General features: G+C 37.6%; 1 protein-coding gene across 1 annotated transcript in view; it reads left to right on the forward strand.

Moving 5' to 3' along the window:
• LOC134802752 (origin recognition complex subunit 4) overlaps window positions 1–18,767 on the forward strand; it is a 239,566-nt gene that overhangs the window by 45,851 nt on the left and 174,948 nt on the right. The gene's annotated exons all lie outside the window — the stretch shown is intronic.

Raw genomic sequence — 18,767 nt, forward strand, 5'->3', positions numbered from 1 at the left:
ATTTTTTATAATAATATAATTTATAAGTTTTGTTTTGATGATTCCAAAGTCAATCGAATGATAAATAGTACTGTTAAAATATATTATATAATACTCCTTTCGATTGCATAAATACGAAATGTCTCATGTGAAAATATATAAATAGGCTAGAATAAATTGTAAAAACCAAAGTAAAACGCCTCATAGTGCAATACAAAATACAGAGGCGTTTTTTGAATTGTAAATAAATTTATTATCTGTCAGCTTTCAATGGCTGATTTATTTCCATTGCCTATTTGCAATTAGATATTTTTTTTTAAACTTTTTTTTAATTGCAAGCAGGCGCTGGAGTCTTGTAAAAAGCATGTATAGACATAATTAGTGTTCATAATAGATTAGTGAAATGTTTTATTGTAGTAAATAAGATTGTAAATAGTAACATTTTAAATTAAAAAGAAGTTATTTATAAATTTATTTCGTTGTTTCAATGATTTCATCATCTCAGCCATAAGACGTCCACTGCTGAACATAGGCCTCCCCATTTGGGGGGGTGAATGCCATAATCGCCACGCTTGGCAGGCGGGTTGGCGATCGCAGTCGAGTACACCGAATTTGAGGGACGCTGCTGCCCGTCCACCGGTGGTCTTGGACGTAGTTTAAGGACATACCCGGGTCAATTTCAATGATTGATTGAATGGTCGGTTTCAATGATTTACTTACCTTACAAATCATGATAGGTACCTATCATCTCTATCTGTTGATAGCAACAGTTGCGAATGTCACTGCAGGTAAAAACTTAGCTGAGTACACTTTGTGTGTGTGTGTGTTTACATTTTACATTTTTAAACTCATTAGAGTTAGACCAAGCTAAGTTGGCAGCGATTTCGATAGCCCTGATTCCACAGAAATAATTGCTATAGTGTAGAGTAGTCTATTTGATACGTTTATGTTAATTGTGCGCAGTTTTTACCAGTACTCTGGTACAACCATGGACTTGATAGATATATACTCAAACACACCCAACTTTTCATTTTTAAAATTTGCCGCCTTTTTCAACTGACAAAGTGGCCGTTTTTCAATAAAAAGACACGTCAAGATTGTTTACCCTTTCTCTAATTCTTAGAAAACAGGCCAAGTGCGAGTCGGACTCGCGCACGAAGGGTTCACCAAGTGCACAGTGCACCAAGGGCCGCTGGTCTCTATGGCGTCTCTAAAACTAAACTAATCTTAATTAAAATACATCTAAACATTCACAGTTTCAATACCTAGCTACGTTTAACATGAGTCGCTTGTCAGTTGACCATAGGCAGAGAATCATATAGTAGTATACCCTATAATGGACACGGAACCAGTAATGGGACAAAAAAACACAATTCCTCTAAAATAAGTATATAAAAGTAGTTTATAAACACTGGATATATTTTTATCATAAATAAGAGTCCTAGAGCTGATTATGTTTGAATTTTTATTAAATTCGGTTATTTTTTAAGAAATGTGCGTCAACCCAAAAGTTGTCGTGCCACTGAAAAAAAAATATCACTAAAAATTCTTAACAACTTCGCTAAGAGAGGTGAGTTAATTTATTAAATTTTAATTAATTAATACTTGATGAAAACTAGAATGTGTTTTGTTAATTGCATTTACCATGAGATAAGGTATACAACACACTATGTTGTGACTCCACAGATGTAAAAAAATTGTGGTATTTGGCCCAATCCCATTATAGGAGCTGTAAAACTGCATACCTCCTATGATGGGACAATTGACATAATGATGCTTGCCATGCCATAATTTCATGTTTTAAACAATACAGAAGTAAAATGTAGTTACGAAATATGTCAACCAGGAGGTATTCTCGGACTTAGGATAAATTAATATCGTTTTTCCAAACTTTTATTTAACTTGCCTTGTTAGTGTGGGTCAAATCTTGGTAGCTGAATTTGACCCACTTTTCGATTTCCGATTCAGTTGAAATTTTGTGTAAGTACGTAATTAAGTATGCAAATCGGATGATAATGCAATATTATGATAACATGGACTTGATCTGATGATGGAGACAGGAGGTGGCCATGGGTTAACTTTATCGCAATAAACCCTAACTAATTGTGTTTGGGTATATTAGAATAGTCTCGATAAATGTAATACAATAATAATTGATTGTGGAAAGAAAAATAAATTCAGCGATAAAAGCTTATACCAAAAATTTATTTTTTTGCCATAACTTATTCCCCATTTCAATATTTTATACTGATAGAGCAATGTCCATTATAGGGGGCCCATTACTGGATCCACGTCCATTACCGGGGGCCCATTACTGGAGCTTTGGTGTCCATGACTGGAGAAAAAAAGCATAGTTTTAATTTGTTAATTATGTGGAAACTCATTGCAGTATCTTTGATACAACACGCCTAAAACATGAAAGGCGGATAGGACTTTCATCTTTTAACACGCTAAGCGGAAGACCATTTACATGTACAAGGGAAATATGATAAACTAGCTGTGCCCGCGGCTCCGCCCGCGTGGAATTCGGTCTGTGTCAGTAAGCAGCTAATTTCAGTAATTTCTAATCCTAATTTCTCTCCCTCTCCCCTGGAGGCGGAACTTGAAGTAAAGTTGACAGATGGATATGCTAGAGGACTGTAGTCCAGATATCTTTTTTTTACAATTAGGTACCGCTAAATAAAACTACACTCCAAAGTCAATAGTTTTTTCGCCCTTATTCAAATTTTACACGTGACTTAAACGACAGAGTAGTAGGTGTATATCGGACGATACAGTACCTAAGCTGTAAAGGGGCCCACTGATTAACAGTCCGCCGGACGGTATCGGCCTGTCAGTTGTTCGGAACTGTCAAAATTTTGTTCTAACTGACAGGCCGATACCGTCCGGCGGACTGTTAATCAGTGGGCTCCTTAAGGTATACGCGCGCGAGCGAAAGCGAAGCGGCCTGCCTGGCTAGACCGCGACTCACCGTGGTCTTCTTCAGACTCCTGAGGAAGACCACGTGCCCCTTGTAACTTCAATGCGTTGCGAGACTTTCGGGAATGATTCGATTTTTTTCGGGAATGCATGGTAATGCGTATAAAATGCGAGTCCCAAATCGTTTGACTCCGCAAACGACCAGTGCCGGATTAAGATATTGTGATGCCCTAAGCATTTCTAGACCATGGTGCCCCCTCTCCCTAGGGACATCAAGATTACATTGAATTTTTTTGGTTAATTGAGTGACGTTCATTGCCGCATTACAGCTGAGAATGGAAATTAATCACATCATTTTATCACGACAATTGACAGTGCCGCAGCAGTAACGTTGCAACAGAGTACCTAATGCTGCTGCAGTCGCCACCCGAATGTCACCTTTATCATATCTTATAATGTTATTGAAAACGCGAGCGAAGCGAGCGCGAAAATTTTTCGATATAAAAATGCAAATTTTATAGACAGTTCTACATTTTTACTTTTAGTATGAAAATCAGTCTCATAATTTTATCGCGAAAATTGACAGTGCTGCAGCAGTAACGTTGCAACAGAGTAATACTGCTGCAGTCGCCATAGCTTAGAAATTGATTGAAAACGCGAGCGAAGAAGCGCGATTTTTTTTCGATATAAATAGGCAATTTGATAGACAGTTGTACATTGTTACTTTTAGTATGGAAATCAGTCACATCATTTTATCAGGAAAATTGGCAATGCTGCAGCAGCAACGTTGTAACAGAGTAATGCTGCTGCAGTCGCCATATCTTAGAAAGTAATTGAAAACGCGAGCGAAGCGTGCGCGAAAATTTTTCGATATAAAAACGCAATTTGATAAGACAGAGTTGTACATTTTTACTTTTAGTATGGAAATCAGTCACATCATTTTATCACGAAAATTGACAGTGCTACAGCAGTAACGTTGTAACAGAGTAATGCTGCTGCAGTCGCCATATGTTAGAAATAGATTGAAAACGCGAGCAGAGCGAGTGCGAAATTTTTTCGATATAGGTAAATAGGCAATTTGATAGACAGTTGTACATTTTTACCTTTAGTATGGAAATCAGTCACATCATTTTATCAGGAAAATTGACAGTGCTGCAGCAGCAACGTTGCAACAGAGTAATGCTGCTGCAGTCGCCATATCTTAGAAAGTTATTGAAAACGCGAGCGAAGCGAGCGCGAAAATTTTTCGATATAAAAACGCAATTTGATAGACAGTTGTACATTTTTACTTTTAATATGAAAATCAGTTACATCATTTTATCACGAAAATTGACAGTGCTGCAGCAGTAACGTTGCAACAGAGTAATGCTGCTGCAGTCGCCATATCTTAGAAAGTTATTGAAATCGCGAGCGAAGCGAGCGCAAAAATTTTTCGATATAAAAACGCAATTTGATAGACAGTTGTACATTTTTACTTTTAGTATGGAAGTCAGTCACATCATTTTATCACGAAAATTGACAGTGCTGCAGCAGCAACGTTGCAACAGAGTAATGCTGCTGCAGTCGCCATATCTTAGAAAGTTATTGAAAACGCGAGCGAAGCGAGCGCGAACATTTTTCGGTATATGTATTATTTTTTGATACCTAAATAAATCATTTTTCATTTTTCATTTTTCATTTTCTTTTTAATTATTAATTTATTAAATCAACATAATTATTCAATTATTTTTGTTGATATCCGTGTCTTTTAAACTTAGAGTTAATTTGGCAAAATCTTTCCTCAGTGGCTTATTCATGTCACAACGTATTAAATTCAGCGCCATCTGTTAGTTTACCAGGGTACTCAATAGTGGTAGCACATATTTGAAAAAAGTTTGCCCCTCCTTCCTAAGTAGCCCCATAAGATTCAGGGGCAAACTTAAGTCAATCGAGTGTTGTGGCTACCCCCCCCCCTTTTAGGGGTTGAATTTTTATAGCCTATAACCTGGCCGGGGATTTTCTCGACAGATTAGTAAAGTTTTCATCAAAATCCGTTCAGCCGTTTTCACGTGATGCGCGTTCAAATAAACAGACAAACAGATAAACAGATAAACAGACAAACAGACAAAAATTCTAAAAACTTTTGGAACGTGTTCTGTTATCGATTCTAAGTATCCCCAGCCAACTTTTTTTCAAATATCTTCCATGTACAGACTTTCGACCGTCTTCAGCTTTATTATATGTATATATGTATAGATAGATAGATACTCCAAATTTCCTCTTAAATGTCCCATGACTGGTGCTGTTACTATACCGTCTTTTTATAATGCTAACCTTAAAAAGAGGGACAAGTATAGTATTTTTATTCTATTGTTACTGACACAATTAGTTTGTCAGACTATATCTTTCAGCTCTGTGACTACCGTGCTTGTCCAATAATGGAGCGACCTCTATAAATCTCATAAAAGTGCCAATAAAGTGCCGGATCGTAATTGATAACAGGACCGCCATATACACCTGTATACATTATATATACCTATCGGTATATATCTTACACATTTAGTTTAGGTACGGGGATTTTCATAAAATATTTAACTGTTTTTCGAAAAACTATCAACTTTTGGGTTATTTCCAATTGGCTTATTACTAACCGGGCAACTAAAATATTAAACAGGAACTTCCACTGGGCATATAATTATATAATTTGGTTGTGCATTAATATTTAAGCGCCAATTAATTCATATTAGCCTCAAATTTAAGCACATATTATTAATAAACTGGCAGCAAAATCAATCCACCCAAAAAAATTTAAAGGAACTTGAATTGAAGGAAGTTGGCGTCTAAAATAATAAGTTGGCAACTAATATTGTAAAGCGATCAAAAAATTTGGTTGTTTAATAATGTAAGTACATATATATACAGAATACCTAAGATGCCTATATACATAAGCTTTAAATAGTCCATTTTTAAATAATTTAAACATATGCATACCTAGTACTTTAAATTGACAAATTTCCTAATCCACAAAACACTGCTAAATTATTTACCAATGGTCAGTACCTATACTTATAGTCGAAATTCCTAATCATGAAACACCTAATGGCCATTACCATTAGGTCTTTAAATTTTTAATTACTAATTTCAATAGTTATCACGGTGTTCTGCAAGAGTCAAAAGATAGGTGCGACGACGAGCGAAGCGAGGAGGAGCGTGTTAGGTTTACAGTGTAGTGACCAAACAAAATATTTTAAAAGAACTTATTTTTAAATTAATAGATAGTCGTTTTCTTTTTAAAATGTGCTTCATAAATGGCCTTCAGTTGCCAAATAAATAGTTGGTACCTGCCTAAAAATAAACTAAAGCTGTAACGGCATTAAAATGTTGTCTCATATTGATATATTTTAAGGCTCTGTTTTTGTCGCCAATCTATTAATTTTAGTACCCACTTAAATTTTTTTAAACTACTCAAATTCGATTAATTAGTTGACCGGTTAAATACGTGCCTCTCTAATTTAAAGTGATCTTTCAGATTGCACCAACATTAGGGTAACATTCCATTTCTGACCGCAGCTGCACTACTAGTACGAACGCGTCGGTGTTATTGTCAATTTCCATATTAAAATGAATGGTAGTGTTGCTGTCGTTGGAAATGGACTGTCACCTTTACACCCGCAGCATTGCAGCGCGATATTAATGCAGGAAACTTTAAATTTAATATAAATTTCTCGATAAATTGACGTGTCCTACAGTAATGCAGTCGCAGTGGCGGATTTGCAGTCTTTGCCGCCCTAGGCCCCAGGCCCTGTAGAGAGTAGCCGCCCCTTTCTCAGCATCCATCAAATTGACTACATTTTGAGTTATTTCTTGTTATCATCAGCGAATTTTTTGTCACAATTTGCTGCCCCTAAACTCCGAGTCGTAAATAGATTCCAAAAAAAGTAAGACAATGTTGCCACTGCATTAATTTGTTTGTAAAATAGTAAATTTCTTTTTATAAATAAACACGCTAAGATAATTTATTTATTGGTAATTTTACTCCTACGATTTAAAAAAGTACTTTTATTTACTTATTTTTACATAAATACAAGACGCGCTAGTAAAAAGTGGCAACACTGTCTTACTTTTTTTAGAATCTAATTATGATTTTCAGTTTAATATCTTGCCGCCCTAGGCCCGGGCCTACTGGGCCTTAGGGCAAATCCACCACTGTGACTGTGGTGTGTGTTGACTGCAATACTGCGGCAGTCGACTCGACTGCATTACTGTAGAAAAATGATGTTGCTGCCCGGCTGCGGCAGCAATGCAGTAATGCAGGCTGAAACCGAATGGTACCTTAAGAAGTATACCTACCGACCGTAACAAGGTCGAAGCCTCCATTAATCTGGAGCAAGCAATTACCTGTCGAGGAAATGAACGCAATAAAGGCTGTCGCAATGAGGTGAGGCTTATTGCTCGCCAGCACCTTATAGCTTCCTCAGAGCAAGGACTCACGTTAGACCGGGCCGTGTCCGGGTCGGAGCTTCCGGCGCTTACTTTTCTAGGACATGACAGGCGAATCACGTGATGCTTTCCATAGAAAATGATGAGCCGGAAGCTCCGGCCCGGACACGGCCCGGTCTAACGTGAGTCATCCTTTAGGCTGTTATTCCACTGAGGCGGAGATGAGAGACGTGCGGAAATCGACCAATAGTATTGGTTGTAAGTTGTAACCAAGCGGAGTGAAGAAGAGATGTGGATTACAAACAACGCTATTGGTAGATAAGTTAGATTCCTTAGATCTCCGCTTGTCTCCGCAGTCGTAGCTAGGACGAAGTCGTCCTGTCCAGAAAATGAATGCAATAAAAGCTGACGCAATAAGGAGCGACTTATTGAGTTATTGCTAAGGAGCAATAAGCCGCAGTTAAGGTAAGGTAAGGACCTTACCTAAGAGCTACCTCAGAGCAAGCATTGTAAGTAATGTAAGTACCAAGCAGAATTTTCGAACTTGCCCAATTTCTATATGACAAGTTGGGGAGAGTTGTGACAGAGGAGAGTTGTGACATCGTTGATTTTTTGGAATCTGTTAACTAAAAATAAGGTCGCAAAAGCGCGCGTTTGTTAGTTCAAGTTACGAGCTAACAAACGCACACTGTCGCGAGCTCGCTAACAGTCATTAGATTCCAAAAAATCGACAATGTCTCAACTCTCCTCTGTCACAACTTACCTCGGTCTCCTTCTCGGAAATTTAAATTTAGTAAACCATGTGCTAATTTATATTTTCGTTTGATTTGAATCAAATTTGCCTGGTTTGAAGAGCTCATTCTGGGAGTATACGAAATCAGAACTTGTATGAAAATACGATAGGTACGATTTCGTAATTCAGAGGAAGATTTTTAGGACATACTTACGGTGAATCTATCCACCAAATTTTATCGAAATTGACGAAAAAAATTCGACAATAGAATAAAATCGGCCGTTTTACATTTTGAATGATCAAATGTCGATATTTTCAATGGGAGAGCTAATTTTTTTTATGCTAAGAGTCGAAAAGACACCTCGTATGCTAAAAATAAATATTTTCATAAATAAGAGAAACATTTAACTCAGAAAATACAAAAAATAACATTGTTTTGATACTAAATTTTTACGTATTGAACTTGTATATTTTTAAGCTAAGACCTAAGAGTCAAAAAGACACCTCTTATCTTTTCCTAGCTCCTAGACTATATCTATTGCCTACGCGATAATACTTCGCGATATAAAGACAATACAGTAAATTTCCATTTAAATAGACAAGCCGATAATATCTCGTGAACTCTATTACAAGAGTATATTACTATGTGATATGATAACAGATATGGGATGAGGGATGATGGTATAATTCTCAATACATTTTATAACGACTATTGTAACTTGAGCTGTAAGTAAGAAAGAACTGTGCGTAGTCGGAGGTCAAAGTTTCAATGGCTTTTGGTCATAGTTTGACAGGTTGTGAACTAAAAGCGTTTAGGGTGACCATGTCGTATAATAATAAATAAATTGGATTCTCTGCCTCTGGCTTGCCTTAGCCGGCCGGCCAGAGTGGAGTCGTTAGAGCTATAAGCTCCAGGGGTGGAAGTGAAATATGCATAAGACGCGAGTTGGCACAGTGGCTGTTAACAGCCACTGGGTAGAAAGCGGCGCCTCTCGACACCCCTGAGCCGCTCACACCGGTGTTGCCCTTGAGCCATCCTAGATGTCGCTTTTTGTGGGGGCCCATCTTGTGAGGGCGAGTCACCGTCTGCCGGAAATAAAATTGAATAGAATAGAATAGAATAGAATCCCATTTATTTCAGTATAAGTACACAGTTATACAATACATACACAGAAAGAAAAAAAAAACACTTATAACTAACTTGTACACTGTAACCATACACTGAAAAAGGTGAACACTCAGCATAATGCCGGGTCCTACTGGAGTAGTACCTGACGCTGGTCTTCCGTGAACACCTGTAGGGAGCGTAGTTGGGCGCAGCTACCAGCTACAGTAGAGTTGTTAAGATAAAACTATAGGTAACTAATAATTACGACAATAAATAGCGAAGCGATAATGAAGCAGTTGACATCAAGTGATAGTATGACTAGCATGGCCTGGAAAGTGTTACTTATATACATAATATAAATAAATAATATATACTCATCCTTTTCTTTTGGGTGCTAGTACTAGTGTAAGACAAAGATAGTATGATTCTCTCTGTCTATGATTGAAATGAGACAGACCTTTGACAAACTATAAATAGTTACAGTATCTACCTAAAATTCGAAATTACTGCTCTTGTTGACTTTCTGTATATTTTTTATGCTTTTTTAAATGAAATTACTCTGACACTACTTTTTGCTTAGAGAGAAGATAACTTTTTAGTTTTACTTTAAAAGCTTGCAAGGAAGTTAATTGCTTGAAAGGTGGCGGGAGGTTGTTCCAGCATTTTGTGGCGGTGTACTTAAAACTGCCACGAAATGCTGCAGTTTTGTGTTTGGGGCACATGAGAAGTGTAGATATCCTTTGGCGCTGCAAAAACCGGAGTTTCTCATGCAGGTATCGAGGTGCTTGAGATTTCACAATCCCGAACAGTAGGCAAGCAAAGTGGAGAGAGCGCCTAGATTCCATGTTCATGAGATCACTTCTGTTAAGATATGGAGTTATGTGAGTTCTTGGTGGAATTATAATTAAAACAGTAACGTGCACAGGCATTTTGGACTCTCTGAATCACTTTCTTTGTGTGAGATAAGAGGCAGGGACCTACAACAGTGTCAGCATAATTAAGTTTTGATAATATCAGCGATTCGCATAGAGTAATTCTGAGGTCTATGGATAAGTAATTCCGAACTTGGTACAGGATCTTAAGCCTATAGAAGCAGTTTTTAGCAACATCGCAAACATGATTATGGAATCTTAAGTTTTCATCCATGATCACTCCCAGATTTTTAGCTTCTGTAACTTGTTCAATATTATTATCTCTTATTTTGAATTGTGGTACAAACTCATTAATTTTTTGCCTTTGTTTATTAGTGCCTATAACCATGAATTTAGATTTTTTTGGATTTAAAACTAAGTTATTACGTAAGCACCAATCGGCTATGCGATTCAGGTCCCGATTATTGCATACCGTTTTATTAGGCAGGCGTCCGGTTTTTTACCCCATAGCTCAGTTCTTAGTCCATCGCTTTCACCCAATAACCTAGTTCATTTTAGATTCCATCAACTCTCAATAGTCCTTACACCCTGGCGGGTGCTGCCTCTGCGTGCGTCCCATGACACGGGCAAGGGCAGCCTCCGCTCGGTGTACCCCTTACATTTCATTAAAGTGTCAAAAGGGCCTCTACGTGTTGGCTTCGGCTCCGCGCACGCCTCCCAAAGGTCCGGAACACCATTGTTCCGTGATGGGAAAGACAAATAAATTGAAAAGGACAGTCTTACATACGAACCTATAAGAAATTTATGTAATCTAGAGGTAGCTAGGATTTTCGGAAAAAATAATTTTCCTTTTTTGACATAGAGAGCAAGACATTAAATTAATTGCTCTTATAATAGGCGTGATACTTAATACTGTTAGGTATTTAGTTATTAACTAAGTAAATAACAGACATAAATAAAAGTTAAGCAATATTTTTTTATTTGTATTTTTATTTCCTAGTTTCAATTTAAATAAACTTGTTGTTACCAAATCATATTTATCGTATTGTTTATGTTTATGTATGGATCATTAAGTCAAATCTTAGAGAGTTAAATATAAAAATCATAAATTGTTACATGATAGTAATATGTGCAATGAATCAGGAAATAATATGGCAATGAAAATTACCAAGTATGGTATAAGTTGGTACTAAATCATTTATATGACAAATAATAATAATTGATAGACTGAACAATACACTTAATATTCATAATTATGTATTATATATTTAGGTATTATTGTATTTACAAGTTTACAACTAACAACTTAGTTGTACAATAACAAAATATTAGGTCGTAAACGAGATCGCAGACATGGCACCTTACTTCATATTTAATGCGAAGCAAATATGTATCTAGTAACATTAAATAAGGTCCTAAACGACATATAAGTGAAGTAGTAATAGTAGTAATCTAGTATTGGCGTGTAAAGGTGACATCTCGCTTGCGAAAACCAGGGCTCGGAACCGGTTTATTTGTAAAACCCGAAACAGCCCAATATTTTAAATTATTTTATGCTCTACGTAGGACTGAATCATGTATTTAGTAAACAACTTCGTGTTATTAGATTGTCCCATTAAAAATTAAATAATAAACCAAAGAACGTAATAATACCGGCATTTTGTATGAAGAAAAAACCGGTTCCGAGCCTTGACGAAGACATTGCAGCAGCAAGATAACGCATTGTTTGTGCAACTCAATTTATAAATATACTGATACTTGGGGTAGCTCCAGCTAGCATTTCCTGCAGGGACTGGCAATAAGAGGCAAAATAAATAAATAAAATAGCACTGCATGCGAGGTCGCATGACTCTGGTGATTCAGCCTAAGCGGCAGCGAGACGATGGACTAAATCAGCGTCACATCACACCGGCTAATGTTTGTGTAACTCAATTTATAAAGTAAATTAACAGTGATATTGCCCATTTCCCGCTGCATCCTAAGATGGAGCGCAGCAATGCATTCACGGCCGGAATATGGTGCCTGCCAACTGAGACGGACCGGAGCGGAGATGTTGGGAATTGGAGCTTGCTATTGGTTCATTTTCGCTCCGCTCCGCCTCAATAAACACTGGACAGGCAGCCTAAATTAAGTTAATACAGTTGCCGTATTGTCGCCGTGAAAACGATAGGAACTCCGTCACTAATTTTATCAAGGATATTCACACTGACGTCGTTATTTTTCGCTGCTGCAACCGGAATATAACCTTTAATATATTCGTCGAATAAACATGGTGCGTAATAATAACATGAGATAAGTATCATCTTATATAGCGACGTCAGTCATAAGTTCAGAGAATCAGTGGATGATATCATCCACTATTGCTGTAGGGTGACTACGTTTTGGGGAAAAAAGGATACCAAATAATCCCTAACACACTTAGACATGTCAGATATTACTAACAAAGTAGCATATAATTTATTGATAAAAACAAAGAAAGAAATAAACGAAAATAATAAAACTTAAAAACCAACAGATAAAAAATTTGGCCCAGATCGCCGTCAACGGGCAAGGTGCCCAGAAGGCTGGCTGTATTTCCCCGCTGTATGGCGATGCTAAGACGCTGGGCGAAATAGTGGCCAGCCCTCTGGTCACCAGAAGCCTCTATTAGGCGCGCCGACAAGTCTTTGTACAGTCGACGCGCACTTGGCCCCCACGGCCCCAAAGTTTCGACACCAAACGCCGCAAATATGTAGCTGCTTCCCAGAGCGAGTAATTTTGGTACTAAATTTAAAACACATTTATTGCCTACCGTACGTAAGAATTGGACGTCAAAACGAAACAAAACTTTTGAGCATCGGCGTCTAGTCGGCGCTATGGAAAATGGCGTCGCTGCGTAGTTGCGCCAACGTTGCGTCAAGCAGCAGCCATATAGTTGACTAGACGCTGACGCTCAGGAGACGCTATGAATCTCTCGTGGGTATCTTTATTAAGGAGCCCCCAGATTACCAGTTCGCCGGACGATCAAATCGACGAGCTGTCAAATTTTGCGTTTAACTGACAGGCCATATCGTCCGGCGGACTGGTAATCCCCTTTAGAGATATGAGCCCAATCTCGAGGGGTCTACTAGTAGCCGCCGAAGAGTTCTACTATTCATCTTCTGCATCAGATCAGTGCAATGTATATATTCCAATATATTACGGATATGATGGTCGTTCTTGTCTACGTGACAGCGTGATAAAACGGTCTCCGTCACTTTCTATCCCACGGTGTTAAAAAGTGACAGTTATTTTATCACGTGGATAAAGATGGATAAAGCCATCCATAATACGCCGGCTGTTTATCAAAAGCTTGCAACTTGTAAGTGGAAGTCCCTTTTTGACAGCTTTTGTTAGAAAGGGACTTCCACTTACAAGTTGCAAGCTTTTGATAAACTAGGCACAGCTCTATGGTAGGTACCAAGTTATTGTAATGTCATCTGTTTATATATTTTTACTTGTATAGCTTCAAATCGATAGGTCCTATTAAAGGTTGATTAAAATCGAGTTGTGAGATTTTATTAGTTAAGTACAGTCGCCATCAGATATATCGGAGCGGCCAAGGTGCTCACAAATATCGGAACACGCCTCTATTGTCAGGGCGTTAGAGCGCGTGTTCAGATATTGTGAACACCTTGGCCGCTCCGATATATCTGATGGCGACTGTACATTGTGAGTGAGTGAAGTAATACTTAATAAATAACATGTCAGAAGGCGTAAAATAAAACTACCCTTGATTAGAGCTGGTTAATGGAAAATAAACATGAATGTCAGAAGCTTAGCGCAGATGGAGTCCGGGAAAAAATGGCCGCCATATATTATTAGAGCCACGGGCAGCGAAGTTGGGAGGTGACACGAATTAAGAATATTACGATACAAGTGCGAAAAAATGGCGGCAATTTATTATTAGAGCCACGGGTAGCGAAGTTGGGAGGTGACATTACGAATATCACGATACAAGTGCCAAAAGAGATGCGCTGAACGCCACCGCCACCTCAAAGCGCAAGCAAAGTGGACGCGTTCAGATTTATTAATTGTGTTGCACGGTTGCGTTCGTGGCCCACAAAATGGTCTCGCCGGAAGATCAGCGCTGACTTTCGGGTCAGTATTATGCTGAGGCGAGCCCATTTTCGTGGTAAACTTTAACGCTTAACAATTTTATAAATATCTGTAGTTTTTAGTTATACTTTTGTATGTAATCTTAGCTTTAAGTTTACCACGAATAAAATGCTTGATTCTGATTCAGATTCAAAATAAAGTGTGATATAAAGGGTTGGCCAAATTTAGGTACTTAGGCTGCACCATCACCGACACCAACACTCGGGAGGAAGAAATTGACATCCGCAGCCAAAATGCCTTGCGATGGAGTGCCGCCCTTCATAAAATGTTAGTGTCCAGGCTCCTGAGTAAAAACACAAAACGATACAAGTGCGAAAAGTCGGAAATTCTCAACGAGTGGCGATAAATTAAAACGCGACCGAAGAGTGTTTTAAATCAACATGAGTTGCGAATTACCTATTGGCATATGTATCGTACAACGTTTTACAATGCATATGGCCCATTAAACTTTCGACATAGTAGTAGTGTAGTAGTAATCACTTTATTGTGCACAATGCACAACACAGGTTTACAAAAATAAATTACACGAATGAAAGTACAAAGGCGAACTTATCCCATAGTCACGTGCTAATTATCGCACTAGTGCGGTAAAGTGTGAGTACTGTGTTGTGTACTGTAAATACATAGGTATTTAAGGATAAACTGTATGTCAAACTAAAAAAAAGTAATAAAAAATTTGATAAAAATAATTTGATTTGTTCCCAAAAAGTTGTATAAAGCGATTCATTGTATGTACTTCCTACAGAATCGGACGAACCATTTTTTCTATGAAAATAAATGATTCCGTAATAATTTTACGGTTCACACAAAGAGAGTTTCCACACCCAGAAGCTTGACATCATCTTTTCTCCCCAACTCTTATTATTCTGTCCAAATTCTAACAATTACAATGTCGAATTAGACATGGACTCAATTAACATTTCACCAGAAGCACTCACCATAGGCAATTTACGACAAAAAGGTTATAATTCTTCCATAGACAATACTGTTTTCATCGGTGACAAACAATAAGTTGTTTTTAAACCCCGGTAGCAATTATTGGGACTACGCTTTTGTTAACATTGTTTTTTTTTTAGTTTTGAGACTTGTGTTGTGTAAATAAAGGTCTACCACATTCAGTTTGTTTATGGTTTTTAAATAAGCGTTTATGGTTTAATAAAAAATACTATTGCACTGTAGGTTACATATTTAATTTGAATTTATTAGAGTTAGACCAAGAAAAGTCTGCAGCTATTTTGATAGTTCACGCAGTGCAAGTGTTATTATAAACGTCAAACTTCTATCAAATTATGACGTATAAATAACACTTGCACTGCGTAGTCTATCAAAATCGCTGCAGACTTTTCTTGGTCTAACTCTAGGTGTACAATAATAAAAATTGGTAAATTTTTAGTTTAGATCTGTTTTTTTTTGTATATATGTACCTACCATATCCAAAAAATCACATCAAAACTCTCTTCATTTATATACGCTCTAAGAGAAGTAAAGAAACATACAGATGTAAAAACCGCCTTATGTACCTACTATGCTTTTGCTCACTCCTGGATCCGATACGGTATAGCCGAGGCATATTTAAAAAAATGGCCGCGCCATTTCTCCTACTGTTCAACCGGAGGTGCTGCCACCCGAAGGGATATATAATGTGCATAAAGATTTACAACAAGCTTCCAATAGATATTAAAAACGAAAAAGTTGACAATATATTTAACAAAAAACTTACAAAATATTTACTAGACAACTGTTTTTATAATATGCAAGAGTTTTTTGAAAGTTAAATTTATGTTAGGTATATGATACATATAATAGAAATATAAAGATCTCATGAATGTAATATTTCCACAATTATTTATATTGCGATTAAGTTTATGTTACGTAATATTACTGTTAGATTGTAAGTTACATACTTAAATTGCAGTGCCCTTACAGGGTTCATAGCTTGTTCACCATTCTATAACTCGGAGTAATTAACAATGGAGCCGCCATTAACAGGCGTTCCCCTCTGTCGAAAATAGGCGGCCAATGGTCAAACACATGTCAACCATATGTATGGACTGACGTTTATCTGACAGTAGTACCTATACATTTGATGTGCCCCTCCCCCGCAAAAAGCGGCAGACTATTTTGTACCGAAAATTTTAGACATGGCGTCTCCGTTGGTTATATCCTCTAAGTTCTATAATGTAAGACCTAATTGTACCTATGAAAGCTTCGAGCAACACCGGCTTCCGACACATCGGAAGGGAGGGGCCCAAGCGATATCTCACCGTACAAACTTTCTGCCATTTTTCGCGGGGGGAAAGGTGCACACAGTCGCACTTCTCACACACTTACATACAAAATCCAATCTGTAATGACGACACAAATACATAGAAAATGACACACGTCAAAGACAAATCTTGCAAACCTCGATCTCTTTTTGTGTACGGACGAGTGACAAGTGTCACAACACGCACACTAACACATTTTTGTTAAAGTATGTTATTGTATTCTGAGAGATGAGAAGTCGGATTTGTCGCTCGACCGATCCGCAATTTGTACTGAGCGAGCAAAATCGATAAATCCAACAATTACATGAGACTAAAATATAATAATTGTGTTTGAATGTAATTAAACGTATGATATGTAAAAAAAATATTACATGTGAAATGTAACACTTTCTTTTTGTAAATTTGATGTCCCCGACCTCTTTTTATAACAAAAAACCGAGCAAACAGGCATTTTTGTGCAGCAGTGTTCACGCGCGCGTCTGGACTCGGTCTAGTGAAAAATCCAAGTGCAACTAGTTTTATTACACGCGCTAGATTAGATTGACGCGCTAATCTTGTACCTACCTCGGCAGAGGGGAAATAGTGCGAATGCCGCCTCCCTTCCGTGTTGCTCGAAGTATGAAAGCAATAAATTACTGATTACTGATTACTACCTACTATTTTTTAAATAGGTATATATGACATTGTTCAGAAATGTATCAAAGAAAATAGTCTGTCTAACTTTGCTCTCATTTGAATAGAACAAGAAGAGCGCCATTATAAATGTCCTACATAAGTAATTATTTTCATAGAGATTTGACATTCATGACATTTCCACTCTACTCTCTTAGTAAGTAACTGAGCGAGAGCGAAGCGCAAGGGAAGCGTCTCCGTTTCAGGTTGGAAAAAAAAAACTTTTATTAAAAAACTTTTTATTTCCGACTGTTTACCTCTAAAGTGTCATTCTATGGTACTTGCTAACTATGTAAACAAGCCGCCATATTGAAATTGTCTCTTAATGATGAATTTACTAGTGACTTTTGTTTACATAAAGTTGGTCAAGCAGATCTTGTCAGTAGAAAAAGGCGGCAAATTTGAAAAATGTAAGCGCGAAGGGATATCGTCTCATAGAGAATTTGAATTTCGCGCCTTTTTCTACTGAAAAGATTTACTTGACCATCTATAGTTAGCAAGTTCCATAGAATGACACTTTACAAGTCGCGTATCTCAATATCAATCGATTCTCGTGAAAATTTGTGAACGAAAGTTTTGGGATTCTATTAAAATGTGGAAGCCATGGGGGTTGAACCTCGCGTATTATTTAATCCATCACCTCCGCAAATTTCACTCCCATGGCAGAAGGAAAATCTGGTATAATTGTCCTAATATTGCAATTTCTTTCCCATTCCAAGCTTGTACGTAAACGCCTCTACTACTTAATTTTAAAAAGACCTAACAGCATCCAAATAACATGGATTCCACGCCCATTCCTACTAACTAAAGACAGACAGTTGTGATATTTCCAACAAATTCAAATAAAGAACGGAGCGCGAGCAATTTGTTTTGGCCAATCACAGGCTGCGTAGTTTTTTTGAAACAGCCAATAGCGGGAGAGAGATAAAGGCCCGTTTCGCTCCAGGATTTCTGGGCCGAAGTCCCTGACAGCTTTCACGTAAACTTTACTAAGAAAAGCGTTCAGTGAATTCTGGACCGTATTGTATTGTATAATCAGCCATGATGGCAGGCGAGGGCGATTCATGAACGGGCTTCAGAAACGAAAGAACCTATTTCGCCTGATTTTCCTCTTAGTGAGAGACAGGGACAGCGCTATAGGGACGCTGTGGAGCGAAAGGGACGCACTGTGCGGACGGTTAGGCTTTTTTAAGGGGAAATTGGGGGTAAAGTAATTTCCCGGCTTTTATTCAACGTGTTACGAACAATGTTCCGGATTTGGGGAACGTTTTCGTTCTAACGTTTGAAATCGTAATTTCTTTGTATTTTACCTTTAAGGTACTATATTGAAAAGTCCTGAAAATTTTGACCTGGCCTGAGAGCGCTCAGATGTGACCATTTCGTGGCACTTCTTCTTACGTTTTTTCTATCTTTAGTTTAAGTTTGTTTTCTGTATGTGCTAGTAGTAAGTTGATGCAAATTTCGAGTTGTTTCATGGTTGTTTCCTCAGGGCTGGTAGAATCGACTTGAAAATGATGTTCCGACCAAGGCTTGGAACGGGTTTTTTTTAATCCCAAAATAGCGCAATATTTTTATTTATTTTATGCTCTTTACGTAGGACTGAGTCATTTATTTAAGTAACAACTTCGTATTATAGATTGACCCATTAAAAATATACCAAA

The sequence above is a fragment of the Cydia splendana genome, chromosome 25 (genome assembly GCF_910591565.1).
Source record: "Cydia splendana chromosome 25, ilCydSple1.2, whole genome shotgun sequence".
NCBI classification, from domain to species: domain Eukaryota; kingdom Metazoa; phylum Arthropoda; class Insecta; order Lepidoptera; family Tortricidae; genus Cydia; species Cydia splendana.